Below are 14,871 nucleotides of genomic sequence, written 5' to 3' on the forward strand. Positions count from 1 at the left end.
AATAATAAAGATAAAAATATATGATACTATTTGAAATACTCTTTCAAAACTTTAAAGCATTTGAAATATTAAACATGCTATTAAAATATATACTTCACTAAGAAAAGACAGTCTCAATAACAGTTACAGCACCTGTTAGAGTATAAAATGTTACTTTAAAAGCTAAAAGGTGTATTTAAATAATTCTATTCTGTACTATTTGCAGCTAAGATCAATTATAGGTTTACTGGGAATAAATGCCATTAGAATAAAACTTGAAAACATTCACCACAGATAAATTAATTTCTCAATGTACTTTTTACTCATTTCAAATGTTTGCTTTCCTTGAATGAATATTCTGTTGCAGGTCTGACAAAATTTTGTTTGTTTCTAGCCACATATATTTCACCTCTAAGGCGCTCATACTGTCCTGCTTTCCCTGGGTTATGTTCAGTAATTCTAAATGTTCTCATCCTTTCTACCTTACTGTCAAAATTCATCTGTGTTAATACCTACTCCTTCAGATACTTTCTGTTAATCTACCATTAAAGTCAAGAGAGTATGACAAGGAGGAATAAGTGAGGAAGCCTCAAAGTGTGGCATTAAAATGATTGTCTTTTATGGGAACAGCGTCCCTATCACAGTGGAGTCACTTCTACCCAGGTAGCTAATAATATCAATTTTAGGATATATTGTTGCATAAAATTGTATAAGGAAATGCTCATGATGACATGATATAGCGTTGTTAGGCCAGGATGCTAAACTTTCTTGCCTTTTTTGTTGTTGTTGTTTCTTCCAGAGTACCTGACTGGCAAAGTACCAACTCTAGATTATCTTCTAACAATCTTTCATCTGGATACCTATATTTAAAACTACTGTAGTCTGGGGCAAAGCTGAATAGATGCCTACCATGGTTAATTCATGATAACCAATGTCAATTGATAATTCTAATAAAATATATATAATTGGACTTTCTACCTTTTGCGATCACTATTTCAAAACACCTCCAAAGCTTTCACCTCTTGACCCATGTTTATTTCACCTTCAGAAGTGGTGGTGCCCATTTCACAGAGAAAATAAAGGCTGTCAGACAGAACTTACATCAGCATCTCCACATCAAATTCCTAACCCTGTGATTGGATCCTTTTTTTTTTTTAACCTTCCCTCTTTTATTATCTTACTCTACTATAACAATCATTACCCTCCTCTACTTTCCCCACAGCCAATCATTTTTCGAAGAGTTATTTCACATTGTGGTCTGCATATACTCAACACCCATCTATTCCTTAATCCTCAGAAGTCAGAATTAACTATCCCCTTGACTACTCTGAAATTTCTATAGATGAAGTAAGAAATCATGTCCACTAAATAAAATGGTTGCGTCTCAGTCCTTTCCCACAGCGGCATTAGAAATATTTGATTACTCACAATGGGTGAAAAGCTGACTTTAAGTTGCTTAGCCATAGAATATTATCATTCATTTCCTTTTTTCTCTGTGGGCATCCTTAGTATGCATGCTATGATTGCTACATTTGCTCTTCTGAGTGACCATGTAATTTTTTGTACAAACTGGGGCACTCTTCAGTGTGAAAAAAAATATTTTTAGGTAATTATGCAAGGATAACAAGTGTAAACCAGAACTCATCTGGACAAACAAGGATGGAATTTGGCCACCAAATTTGTAGGGCCTTATGTGATCTGGTCCTTCTCACTGAACCACTTTAATTTCTCTCTCTCCCTCTCTCTCTTAGACTTTTTCTGAATTCCAGTTTCGCTAGCTCTCCTGAAGTTTCTCAAAAGTTATGGGCTTCACAAACAATCCTCCTTTTGACCTAACCACTTTATCTCCTCTCTTTATTCCATTTTGAAAATATATTATCCTTTTATGATAAGCCCAATTCAAGAAAACTAGGGCTTCTAGGAAGAAGGCTGAAAGACTGCTTTCAGATTGGCGGCTGGAAGAAAGGTTTAATTCCTAATAATGATAACAGAGACGTGCAATTGTTTAATGAAAATAATTGGGCAATTATATCACATAATTGCTTGATCTATTCTTAGGAGCATTTAGAGGAGATACTTCTCAAATTACTGATATTATTCTGGGATTTTCATAATTGCAAGTTAAAGGCATAAGCCTGAGGATAATTCACAGATTAGAAGAAAGTTGTGGAGTGAAAAAGAATACAGGAGTAAGGAATTTGAGTAAGATATTTTTTTAAAAAAAGAATATTATGATATCTAAGAATCCAGGTACAAAAACACATTTCATAAAGAAATGTATGATCATTGATATAAAATGCTCTCAATAAGTCAATCAAGCTAGGAACTATATATAGATGAACCAGAGGATTTAGCAATACAGTGTTATTTGTGACCAAACAAGAGCTCTTTTGATAGGATAGAGTGAAAGCTTAAGTAGATTGGATTTTTAAAAATTAGAGTGGTCAGCAAGAAGGCAGACTAGAAAGTCACAGTCCATCCTTCCTTCACAAAGATACCAAGTTAACAACAATATATCGACGAATGACTCTGTGAAAACACAAGAGGCCAGTTGAAAAGCTATAGCATTCTGCTTATTGTAAAACCAGGAAGGGATCCCAGAAAAAAAAAATGTAGGAGGATTCTAGGCATTTAATGCTCCTGTTCATGTTTCTCTCCCTGCATGACATAGTGCAAAGCAACTTGAAAAAAGCCCTCATATGTGGATCTTCCCTCGGGATAGAAACAAGGAACGGACCATTTTCCTAACATGCTGCCTTATTGTGGGGCTACCTAAGAGACTGCTTTCCATCTGACTTGACTTGGGGCACTGATGAAACCGGTGAAAGACTTTGGAAGCCACTGAAAAGAGGAGCAAGAAGCACATTAAAGCTGCATTTCTGTGGACAGTTGCCAAAGGTAGCAAGAGATCAGAAAATGTTTGAAAAGTCCTAGAACCTTCAGCTGGGCTGTGACTGGGAGAGGCAGTTGTTTTCACAAATGCCCAAGTCCCAGCAAAGATTACAAGACATATAAAGAAACATGCCATATCAAAGAAACAAAAGAAAACTTTAGAAACTGACCCTATAGAAATGCAGATCTATGAGCTGCTGGACAAAAAATTAAAATAACTGTCACAAAGATATTTCAATGAGCTACAAGAGATCACCAACAACTAAATAAATCAGTGTAATGAATGAACAAAATGAGCGTATCAAAAAAAGAGATAGAAACAGAAATTCAGGAACAGAAAATACAACTCAACTGAAAACTTTATTCCAAGGGTTCAACAGGCAGAAGAAAGTATCAGTGAATTTGAGGACAAATCATTTGAAATCATTGAAATCATTGACTCACAGGAACAACAACAACAAAAAATTAAAAGCACAAATAGCCTAAGTAATTTATGTGACCAATATATGTATAATATCATGGAAATCTAACAAGCAGAAGAGAGAAAGGGATAGAGAGCTTATTTGAAGAAATAATGGCCAGAAACTTCCCAAATCTGAAGAAAGAAAGAAATATACAGATTCAAATAGCTCAAAGAACTCCAAGTAGAATAAGTTCAAAGAGGACTACAGAGGTTGCACTCAAATAGTCCAACATCAATGACAAAGAGAAAATCCTGAAAACAACAAAAGAAAAGCAATTTGTCACATCCAAGGGGGCTTCCATAAAGTTATCAGTGAATTTCTCAACTATCAACCAAAAACACTTTATACATCAAATCTGTCTTTTGAAATGAAGGAGACATTAAGATTTTTCCAGATAAACAAAAGCTGACAGTGTTCATTACCACTAGGCCTGCCCTACAAGAAATGCTAAATGCAGTCATTCAAGTTGAAGCAAAAGTATGGCAGACGGAAATATGAAGCCATACAGAAATGTAAACCTCACTAGTAAAGGTAAATACATGGACACATTTTGTAGGCTGTACTACTATAATTTTGGTGAATAGAATTTAAATGACAAAAACATTAAAAGTTACTAAAAATCTCTGTTAATTGGTATATAATATATAAAGATGTGATTTATGATATTAATGTCATAATAGGGGAGTGGAGCTATAAATGAGTAGAGTTCTTGTATGTGACTGAAGTTGTTATTTGTTTAAATTAGAAGGCTAAAACTGTAATATATTTTAAGCATTTCTAATGGTAACCAGAAAGAAAATACTTACAGAATATATACAAAAAGAAATAAAAATATATATTACTACAAAACATCAACAACAAAATACAAAGAAAAGTGGTAAAAGGAAAAGAGGCACAAAAACCTACAAAACATATAGAAAAAAATTAGCAAAATGTCAGTAGTAAGTCAATTCCTAGAAATATTTACTGCATTATTTTTTATATTTTTATTTTTAAATGTAAATGGATTAAACTCCCCATAACTAAATGGATTTTATGAAACAGGATCCAATATATACTGTCTATAAGAGACTCACTTTAGATCGAAGGACATACATAGGCTGAAAATGAAAGGATGGAAAAAGATAACCCTTGCAAATTGTAACCAAAGGGAGCAGAGTGGTTATATTGACATCAGAAAAAATATACTGTAAATCAAAAACTGTTATAAGAAACAAAGAAGAACATTACATAGTGATAAATGTCAATTCATCAAAAAGGTATGGCAATTATAATTATGCATGAAGTCTCAGAGTTCCTAAACATATAAAAGAAACCTTTGACAGAATTAAAAGGAGGAGAAGAAGAAAACATAATAATAGTAGAAGACTTTGTCATTTCACATTCAATAACAGATAGAATATCTGGACAAAAGAACAATAAGGAAATAAAGGACTTGAACAATGCTACTACAGACCAATTGTAACCAACAGATGTAGACAAAACACTACACTCAACAATATATACATTATTCTCCAGTTTATATGGAGCATTATCCAAAATACACATGTTATGGTACAACATAAGTCTTAAAAAATACAAAGTATCCTTTCTTGTCACAATAAAATGAAACTATGAGTCAACAATAACACAAACGAAACAAAAAATCCACTGACATGTGAAAGTAAAACAACATACACTTAAACAGCCAAGGGGTCAAAAGAAAAGTTACAAGGAAGATTAGAAACTAATACCTTGAGACAAGTGAAAATAAAAACACATTGTATTAAAACTTACCAGGTGCAGCCACAACTGAGCTAAGAGAGAAATTTATAGTTGTAAGAGCTTACATTAAAAGCAAAGACAGATCTGAAATCAATAAAACACAGAAATTGTACTAGAAGTGGAACACTTGCTGGTGACTCCAGATTTTTCTGAAAAGCAATTTCAACTCTGGGGCTCCCATGACCCAGGCCCAAAGTTTTCTCAGAACTGCATTGAGGTCTAAGATTCTTTCCACACAATTTTTACTTTCTTCTCTCCCTTCACAGTTGTAGCAGCATCAGCATCTGAAGACTTTTCTTGCAGACTCCTGTTCCCTTTCCATTTATGATTCACAAACATTTCTCACAATGAAGTATCTTTCAGTTCTACTCCTGTCTTGGCACGTGCTTCTTTGAGGACTCGAACACTTTTGTAGAGTTTTTTGCTACTCGTAAGAACATAGAAATGAGGTAGCACCTGAAAGGACTTTAGAAGAGAAGGCACATTTAAATGTGAGAAATTATAGAGCTGCTTTATGCCAATGAGAAGAAGGCAGTATAGAGAACAAAAATATTCATGAAGTAAGACTGAAAGGGTATAAATATAGGAGTGATGTTCTTGCATAGACCAGGGAAAATGGATAGTTGACACAGACAGAAGAATAATCTGAAATGGGAAAGTCCAAAAGTAGTAGAATACAGAGCAAAGAACATGAGCATTAATGCTGTTAATTTGAAAGATGACATAGTAGGAGCTTATAGATTTTATTTATAATTGTTTCTCTTTTGAAAATAATTATTCAACATATAAAAATTATATATGTTTATTAAGTACAAAGTGGTGTTTTGAAACATACACGTGGGAAGTCAAGATTGTGCTAATTAACATGAATTATCTTATATACTTATTATTTTTTGTGTGGAAAACACAAATTTCTCTGTTGGCCATTTTTAAGAATATAATACATTGTTATTAATCACAGTCACCATGATGTACAAAAAATCTTTGAAATTATTTCTTCAATCTAACCAAAATTTTGTATTCTTTGATGAACATACCCCCTTTCTTCTCTTCCTTATCCACCCCTATCCCTTGGTAGCCACCACTGTACTCTCTGCTTCTATGAGTTGGACTATTTTAATTCCACATATAAGTGAGATCATGCAGTATTTGTCTGTCTGTACCTGATTTTTTAGCTTAACATAATGTCCTATAGGTTTATCCATGTTGTAGCAAATGACAGCATTTATTTCCTTTTTTAAAGCTGAATAGTATTCCATTGTGTATATATGCCACAATTTCTTTATTCATCTATTGATAGACACTTAGGTTGACTCCATATCTTGGCTCTTGTGAATAAATGCTACAATTCATATAGGAGTGCAGAATCTATTTAATGAACTAATTTTACCTGTTCCACCAAACATTTAAAGAAAATCTAATGCTTCACAAATTCTTCCAAAAAACTGAAAAAAAAAAAAATACTTCCAAAATCATCCTACTATGGTCAGCATTACTCTGACACTTATAGTGTCGCTTTGTACAGTTTTTGCCTTAAAGATTATTTTATTTGATATAAGAATAGTTAGCCCTGTTTTCTTTTTGTTTCCTTTGGCATGGAATAGCTTTTTCCATCCTTTCACTTCAATCCATGTGTGCCCTTGAAGCTGAAGTGAGCCTCTTGTAGGTAGCATATCAATGGGTCTAGAGTCTGGGGCCATGGGTGCCTCCCCAGTACTGGATTTTTCTGAGGCAGACCTGGAGTTGCATTCAAGGCCATTCCACTGTCTCACGCTCCAGGCCCAGCCCAGGTTCCACACCAGCTCAGAGATCAATCAACCAACATGGCTTCAAGTTTTAGACACACACCAGTGCCAGGACAACCCTGAGTCCACAGGGCAGGCTTGAGTCCTTGGGGGAAGGCATGAATCCTAAGTCCACGGGGTTTGGTGTGGAGCCTGGGTCTGCATGGCTGGTTCTAAAGTCTTGATTTTTGAGGGCTAACCTGGCACCATGGTCTTCTGGGGTAGTCATGGACCCTGGGTTTATTAAAGTTGGCCTGGACTCCATGTCCCCAGAAGCCTGAAGCTGTAGGAAGCCAGGGCTGGCCTGGTGCTGGGACAGGCATGGGGCCTTGGTATAGGTATGGTTAAGGGTATGTGGGATTCTGGTATCACAGATGCTGTTCTGGTTCCTGGTGCCACAGAGGTCAGCTCGACGTGGGGTGAGTAGGTTCTGTCCTGGTGTCTAGGTCTAGTAAGTCTCATCTGGGTGCTGTATCCACAAGGGCTGACCTGTAACCTGGTTCCACAGGGGAAGTTCTAGAACCTATGTCTGTTGCGGCCGGCCTAGCACTGGAGACTACTGAGATGAGCATGGACCCTGGGTCTGCTGGAGGAGCCCTGCACCCTGTGTATGCTATAGCGTGGAGCTACAGGGTTGACTTAAAGAGTACAGCCATGGGGACTGGCCTTGCACAGGGCAGTCCTGGAGCCTGTTTCCATGGTGCCAGCCAGGGGTGACTCAAAGGGTGTCTTTAAAATGGGATATAATTTTATTAGAGCAAAAAGGTGATGCAGTTGCTCAGAGAAGAGTTTACAAGGAAAATTTGTTTAATACTAACTAACCATGTGTTTCAGAATGTGCAGTGGTTTTAAGGGGTTAGGGAGGGGCAATACTTTGAGTTGAGAGTGAATGTTGATAACCTTTCAGGCAAGAGAATGAGTGTATTTCAACTAGATGAGGCAACATGGGCAATGATACAAATTTTCCATTGTGTTTTACAATAATCGGAGAATATCAGGAACACCGAACTTAACGAGCATCCCTACTTAGAGAAAGTGCGTCAATATTTGCAGGGTTGCTGAGATAAAATTCTAAAGTGGCAGTAAGTCAAAACTGACAATACTACAGGGGAAATATCTAATAAGGTTATGTCTTCACACATGAGGCCCTGCAGAAGCTAAAATTTTAAGCAATCTTTGATTTAATCTTAGTCATCCTACTTTTGTATTCTTTTATATGAAATTCCCTAATGTTCTCATCTGTCTTCTCTTCTATCATATTCTGAGAATAAAATATATCTTGCTCATGTTACTTAGAAAGTACTGATCATAAGGTATCAAACTTACTCAAATCTAAACTTACCTAGTGTATTAGTCCATTCTCACACTACTATAAAGAAATGCATGAGACTGGATAATTTATGAAGAAAAGAGGTTTGACTCACAGTTCCACAGGCTTAACAGGAAGCATGACTGGGAGGCCTCAGGAAACTTACAATCATAGCATAGGGTGAAGGGAAATCAAGAACCTTCTTTACAAGGTGACAGTAGAGAGAGAGAGGTGCGGGGAGGGCCACATACTTTTAAACCATCAGATCTCATAAGAAATCACTCACTATCACAAGAACAGGAAGGGGGAAATCTGCTCCCCTGACCCAATTACCTCTCACCAGATGCTTCCCCTGACATGTAGGAATAACAAGATTTGGGTGGGGACACAGAGCCAAAATATATTATTCCACCCCGGTCCCTCCCAATTTCATGTCCTTCTCATATTTCAAAGCCAATCATGTCCTTTCAACAGTCCCCCTAAGTCTTCACTCATTCCAGCATTAACAGTCCACAGTCAAAAGTCTCATCTGAGACAAGGTAAGTTCCTTCCACCTATGAGCCTATAAAATCAAAAACAAGTTAGTTACTTCAAGATCCAATGGGGTACAGAAATTGGGCAAAAGGTCCCATTCCAAGTCAGAGAATTGGCCAAAAAATGGGCTACGGACCCCATAGAAGTCCAAAACCCAGCAGAGCAGTCATTAAATCTTAAAGCTCCAAAATAATCTCCTTTGATTCCATGTCTCTCATCTAGGGTACATTGGTGCAGGAGGTAGATTCCCAATACCTTAGCAGCTCCACCCTAGTGACTCTGAAGGGTACAGCCCCCACGGCTGCTTTCATGAGCTGGTGTTGAGTGCCGGTGACTTTTCCAGGTATACGGTGCAAGCTGTCAGTAGATCTAACATTCTGGTCCCTGGAAGACAGTGGTCCTCTTCCCACAGTTCCACTAGGCAGTGTCCCAGTGGGTACTCTGTGTGAAGGCTCCAACCCCACATTTCTCATCCCCTCCACACTGCCCTAGTAGAGGATCTCTATAAGGGCTCCATCGCTGGAGCAGAATTCCTGCTGGATATCCAGGTGTTTCTATACAACCTCTGAAATCTAGGCAGAGGTTCCCGAACCTCAATTCTTGCCTTCTGTGCACCCACAGACCCAACACCACATGGAAACTGCCAAGGCTTCATGATTGCACTCTCTGAGGCAATGTCCCACGCTGTACCTTGGCCCATTTTAGTTACATAACCTTAGCTGGAGTGCCTGAAACACAACCATGTCCCAAGGTTACACAGAGCAGTGGGGCCCTGGACGCCAACCATGAAACCATGTTTCCCTCCTAAGCCTTTAGGCCTGTGATGGGAGGGGATGCCGTGAAAAAATCTCTGAAATTCCCTGGAGATATTTTCCCCATTGTTTTGGCTATTAACATCTGCTCCTCATTACTTACATAAATTTCTGCTGCTGGCCTGAATTTCTCCCTAGAAAATGGGTTTCTTTCCTACCACATAGGTCAGGCTGCAAATTTTTCAAACTTTTATGATCTGGTTCCCTTTGAAATGTACGTTCCAATTTCACTGAAGAATTTCACTTTCGTATCTTGTATTGTATTTTTTTATTTATTTAAGGTAGATTTCACCTTTCTCTGATGCCTCCTTGATTTGCTTAATAATCATTCTTCTGAATTATTTTTCTGGCAATTCAGAGGTTTCTTCTTGGTTTAGATCCCTTGCTGGTGAGCTGATATGATCTTTTGCATCTTAAAGCAGCTTATTTTGTCATCTTACCAGAATTATTTTTCTGATTCCTTCTCATTTGAGTAGACTATATCAGAGGGAAAATTTGGGATTCAAGGGCTGTTGTTTAGGTTATTTTGTCCCACAGGGTGCTCCTTTGATATGGTGTTCTCCCCCTTCCCCTAGGAATGAAGCTTCCTGAGAGCTGCACTGTAGTGATTGTTTTTGCTCTTCTGGGTCTAGCCACCCAGCAGAACTACGAGTCTCCAGGCTGGCACTGGGGAGTGTCTACAAAAACACTACAAAGATCTACAAAGATTGCATCCTGTGGTCTTGCAGCCATGGGTACCAGCAGCTGCTCTGGTGGAGGTAGCAGGGAAGTGAAGTGAACTTTGTGAAGGTCTTTGGTTGTGTTTTTGTTTGGTGTGCTGGTTTTGTGCTGGTTAGCCTCCAGCCAGGAGGTGGAACTTTCAAGAGTGTATCAGTGTGGCCCAATAAGAAGGCTACGAATTTGCCCTGGGGATATCTGGCTAAGTATTTGGGTTTCTCAGGCAGTGGGCAGGGCCATAGAGCTGCCAAGAGATTATGACCTTTGTCTTTGGTTACCAGGTCGGGTAGAAAAAGACCACCAGGTGACAGCAAAGATAGGAGTGTCTGAGTTCAGCGTCTCCTTAGGTCTTGCTGTGGCTGCTGTGGGGCATGAGGGTGTGGTTCTCAGTCCAATAGAGTTATATTCCCAGGGGGATTATGGCTGCCTTTGCTGAGTTATGCAGGTCACCAGGAAGGTGGGGGAAAGCTGGCAGTCACAGGACGCACCCCACTCCCACACAGCTTACAGTCCTAAAGGCTGGTCTCACTCTCACCATACATCCCTGCAACAGCAGCAAGTCTATTTCCAGGTAGCCTGTCACCAGGGCTGAGAACTTGCCCCAAACCATGAGCCTCCCCACTGAGAAAGAAAGCAGACTCACAGGTTTTTGGTGTCTCAGGGAGCCTGTAGCAGTGATCCAGTTTCTTCAAAGGGTCTGTGGATTCTCTTAGCTTTCTCGGTACATTCCTGTGGTAGTTCTTGGAGCAAAAGTTCAGTCTGAGAGTTCCATACGATGCTGTACCCATCTGAGTGGGAACTACAAGCTAATCCTGTCTCCTATCCAACATCTTAATCCTACTTAACCTTTTTAGCAAATCGAGTAAAATTTAAAATGAATGGTCATCAAATTTGTAAATTATTAAAACCTGTGAGAGAAATAATGGATAATTTGGATTATTTTTCTGATTCCTTAGATTTTTTGATTCCTAAGATTGCAAAAATCCTATTGTTTGATCTCCAAGTAAAAGAAATTTGAATATAGGCCAATAGAATAGTGCAATATGACCATTAAAAAACCTAATTGGGTCACACAATGCATCATCAGAAATATATATCAGAGATGAAAGACAGGATAGCCTAGTTTCATTCTGTTTGAAGGTAGACCAACTTGACAGATTACATTCAATTTAGGCTCATAATTCTTTGAAAATTTCTCTGTCACACTGAAGGAGTTCGGTTGCATGTATAATTAGTGAAATAGCTTTAAACAAGATGATGTAAATAATGTCATAAATAACTAGATAAGTTTTGTTTGTAGCAGAAGAAACTCACTGGGAAAACATGTAGAGACGATTTTTGTATAGAAGGTAGTTGAAACTTTTTTTTGTGTTGCAATAGGGTAGCAAGATACAGCTTGCTTAGCACAAAGTTTAATTATGTGGAATGACAAGCAATAAGTGTAATGGGGTGTTAAATCAAAACAGAATCATATTCGTGGGGAATCATCAACATTTATTCAATTTGATGGAGAAACCTTCTTTGGGCGATGTGACTTCAGAAGTTATTTTAATTACAGGTCTAAGAGGAATACCAAACTGTAGGAAACGTAAAACAAGAAAAACATTAGCAGAAATATGGGTGGAAAAGATAGCACATCAACTTAACAAAAAAGGGATTGTAGGTTAATTAGAAGATGAGAGAGTAGAGAGGTTTTTAGAAGTAAAGGCAAACATTTCTCAGAGAAGGTAGTGAAGAGAATGAAAGTCTTGGACTGGAAGAAACAAGGCTTCTATAGAGAAGCAGCAGATACTCACTTTGAATAATGAATAATGACAAGACTAGGCAGAGCTGGAGGGATAGAATCTTATATGAAGGTTGCAACAGTTCAGAACATCAAAAACCTCTCACAAGTATCTACTTATTTTATTTTTCAAATACTCATTATGAACATATACACTTCAGATGTGAATTCAATGTTTAAAACTGTCCTGAGGGTAAGCATTCATGATGTTTGCAATTTTAGAACATTTGCCAATGACACTACATGACTACTTAATGAAAATATCATAAATTTTATGTGGCATAGAATCAGTTTCACTGGTTACTTATTTATCTGTTAATTTATCTTTAACAGCAACTGCTGAAAATTTTTGAGGAATATAATATGGGACACATTTTTTTAAGTAATAGTCTCAATGATCATGACATTCCTGGAAGTTACTGAACATCTTGGAGTTAGAATGGGCCTTGGAGATCAAGTGTATCTGTCTTACAAATTCAGAATCCTACCTAAGCCCTTCATAGGTGTTTATCTACTGTCTGCCTGAAAAGTGTCAGTGACTTCATTGACATTAGTGTCCACCATTACATAATGATATTGATGCAATTTATTCCTTAATTTTGTAAGTAATTATCGTTTGAAACCAACTTGCACCTGGACACGATGGCTCATGCTTGTAATTCCAGAACTTTGGGAGGCTGAGGTGGGTGGATCACTTGAAGTCAGGAGTTTGAGACCAGCCTGGCCAACATGGTGAAACCATATCTCTATTAAAAACACACAAAAAAATTAGCGTGTGATGGTGGGTGCCTGTACTCCCAGCTCTTGAGAGGCTGAGGCAGCACAATCATTTGAACCTGGAAGGTGGAGCTTGCAGTGAGCTGAGATCGCGCGCCACTGCACTCCAGCCTGGGCGACAGAACGAGACCCTATCTCAAAAACAAACAAACAAAACAAAAAACAAAAAAAAACCAAACAAAAAACCCGGAAAACCAACTTGCATTTTTTGATTAAACCAATTGCCAATTCACTAAAATGTATCCCAAGTGTGAAAACTAAAATCAGTATGCTTTACTAATAATTGAAACTTGCAATTTAATTTTTTTACTTGCCATTTGGAGCATATTTTACTCCCAAAGGAAACCTATCCACCCTGTATTCTGATAGCATGACTGTCTCTCAAAACAGTGGTTCCCAATCATTCTAATGTTTTTGAATCCTTGAAGAGCTAATTCCATAATCTGAAAAATGTTGAAAGCTATGAGCCTTTATCCGAGAACGAATGCCCATAAGATTAAGATTTGCACATACTGTCAGTACAATGTTAAATTGAGTGAATTCATTGTGAACCTCCAGTTAAGAATGCGTTGGATGTATGGGAAATTGAAATCTCCTAATTGGATCAGTTTAGAGATAAAGATTGCTCTCCCTGTGTACTGGGCCATTTCCAGTTTCTCTCTTTAGGTCATTGTGTGGTTCATCTGAAATTACATTTTCAGTGTAGTGATGGGCTTTATCAATGTGAATGTTTGAAAGAATATAATATTACTCATTCTATATAACTTTACTGTAAACATTTATGTAATAGAGTTTTTCTCTTGTTCCTAACAAGATTTACAAATTCAATGTAGAACAGAGGCAAGGTTAAACTAAACTATTATTTAAATGCAAACACAGAAGCCTATTTTAATTGCTGGTAAATAATTACAAAATTGGCCATAGATTGTTGCGGGAAGTCAGGGACCGCAAACGGATGGACTGGCTGAAGCCATGGCAGAAGAACATAAATTGTGAAGATTTCATGGACATTTATTAGTTCCTCAGATTAATACTTTTATAATTTCTTACACCTGTCTTTACTGCAATCTCTGAACATAAATTGTGAAGATTTCGTGGACACTTATCACCTCCCCAATCAATACCCTGTGATTTCCTATGCCTGTCTTTACTTTAATCTCTTAATCCCATCATCTTCGTAAGCTGAGGAGGATGTATGTCGCCTCAGGACCCTGTGATGATTGTGTTAACTGCACAAATTGTTTGTAGAGCATGTGTACTTGAGCAATATGAAATCTGGGCACCTTGAAAAAGGAACAGGATAACAACAATGTTCAGGGAACAAGGGAGATGGCCTTGGAATCTGACTGCAGGTGAGCCGGGTGGAACAGAGCCATATTTCTCTTATTTCAAAAGCAAATAGGAGAAATATCGCTAAATTGTTTTTCTCAGTAAGGCACATCCCTGAGAAAGAGAATCCGCCCCTGAGGGTAAGCCTATGAACGGTGCCCGTGGGGGTGGCCATGTATTATGGTTGAAGCTGAAGGGATGAAATAAGCCCCGGCCTCCTGTAGTGCTCCCAGACTTATTAGGAAGAGGAAATTCCCACCTAATAAATTTTGGTCAGACAGGTTGTCTGCTCTCAAATCCTGTCTCCTGATGTTATCAATGACAATGCATGCCTGAAACTTTATTAGCAATTTTAATTTTGCCCCATCCTGTGGTCCTGTGATCTCGCCCTGCCTCCACTTGCTTTGTGATATTTTATTACCTTGTGAAGTATGTGATCTCTGTGACCCACACCCTATTCATGCACTCCCTCCCCTTTTGAAAATCACTAAAAAAACTTGCTGGTTTTACGGCTCGGGAAGCATCACGGAACCTGCCGACATATGATGTCTCCCCTGGACACCCAGCTTTGACATTTCTCTCTTTTGTACTTTTTCCCTTTATTTCTCAAACCAGCCAACACTTAGGAAATAGAAAAGAACCCATGTTAACTATCGGGGGGGGGGGGTGGTTTCCTGACAATAGATCTGAAAATAAATTCTTTGCTTTGGGCCAGACGTGGTGGCTC

Source organism: Macaca nemestrina, chromosome 16 (assembly GCF_043159975.1).
Source record: "Macaca nemestrina isolate mMacNem1 chromosome 16, mMacNem.hap1, whole genome shotgun sequence".
Lineage (NCBI taxonomy): Eukaryota > Metazoa > Chordata > Mammalia > Primates > Cercopithecidae > Macaca > Macaca nemestrina.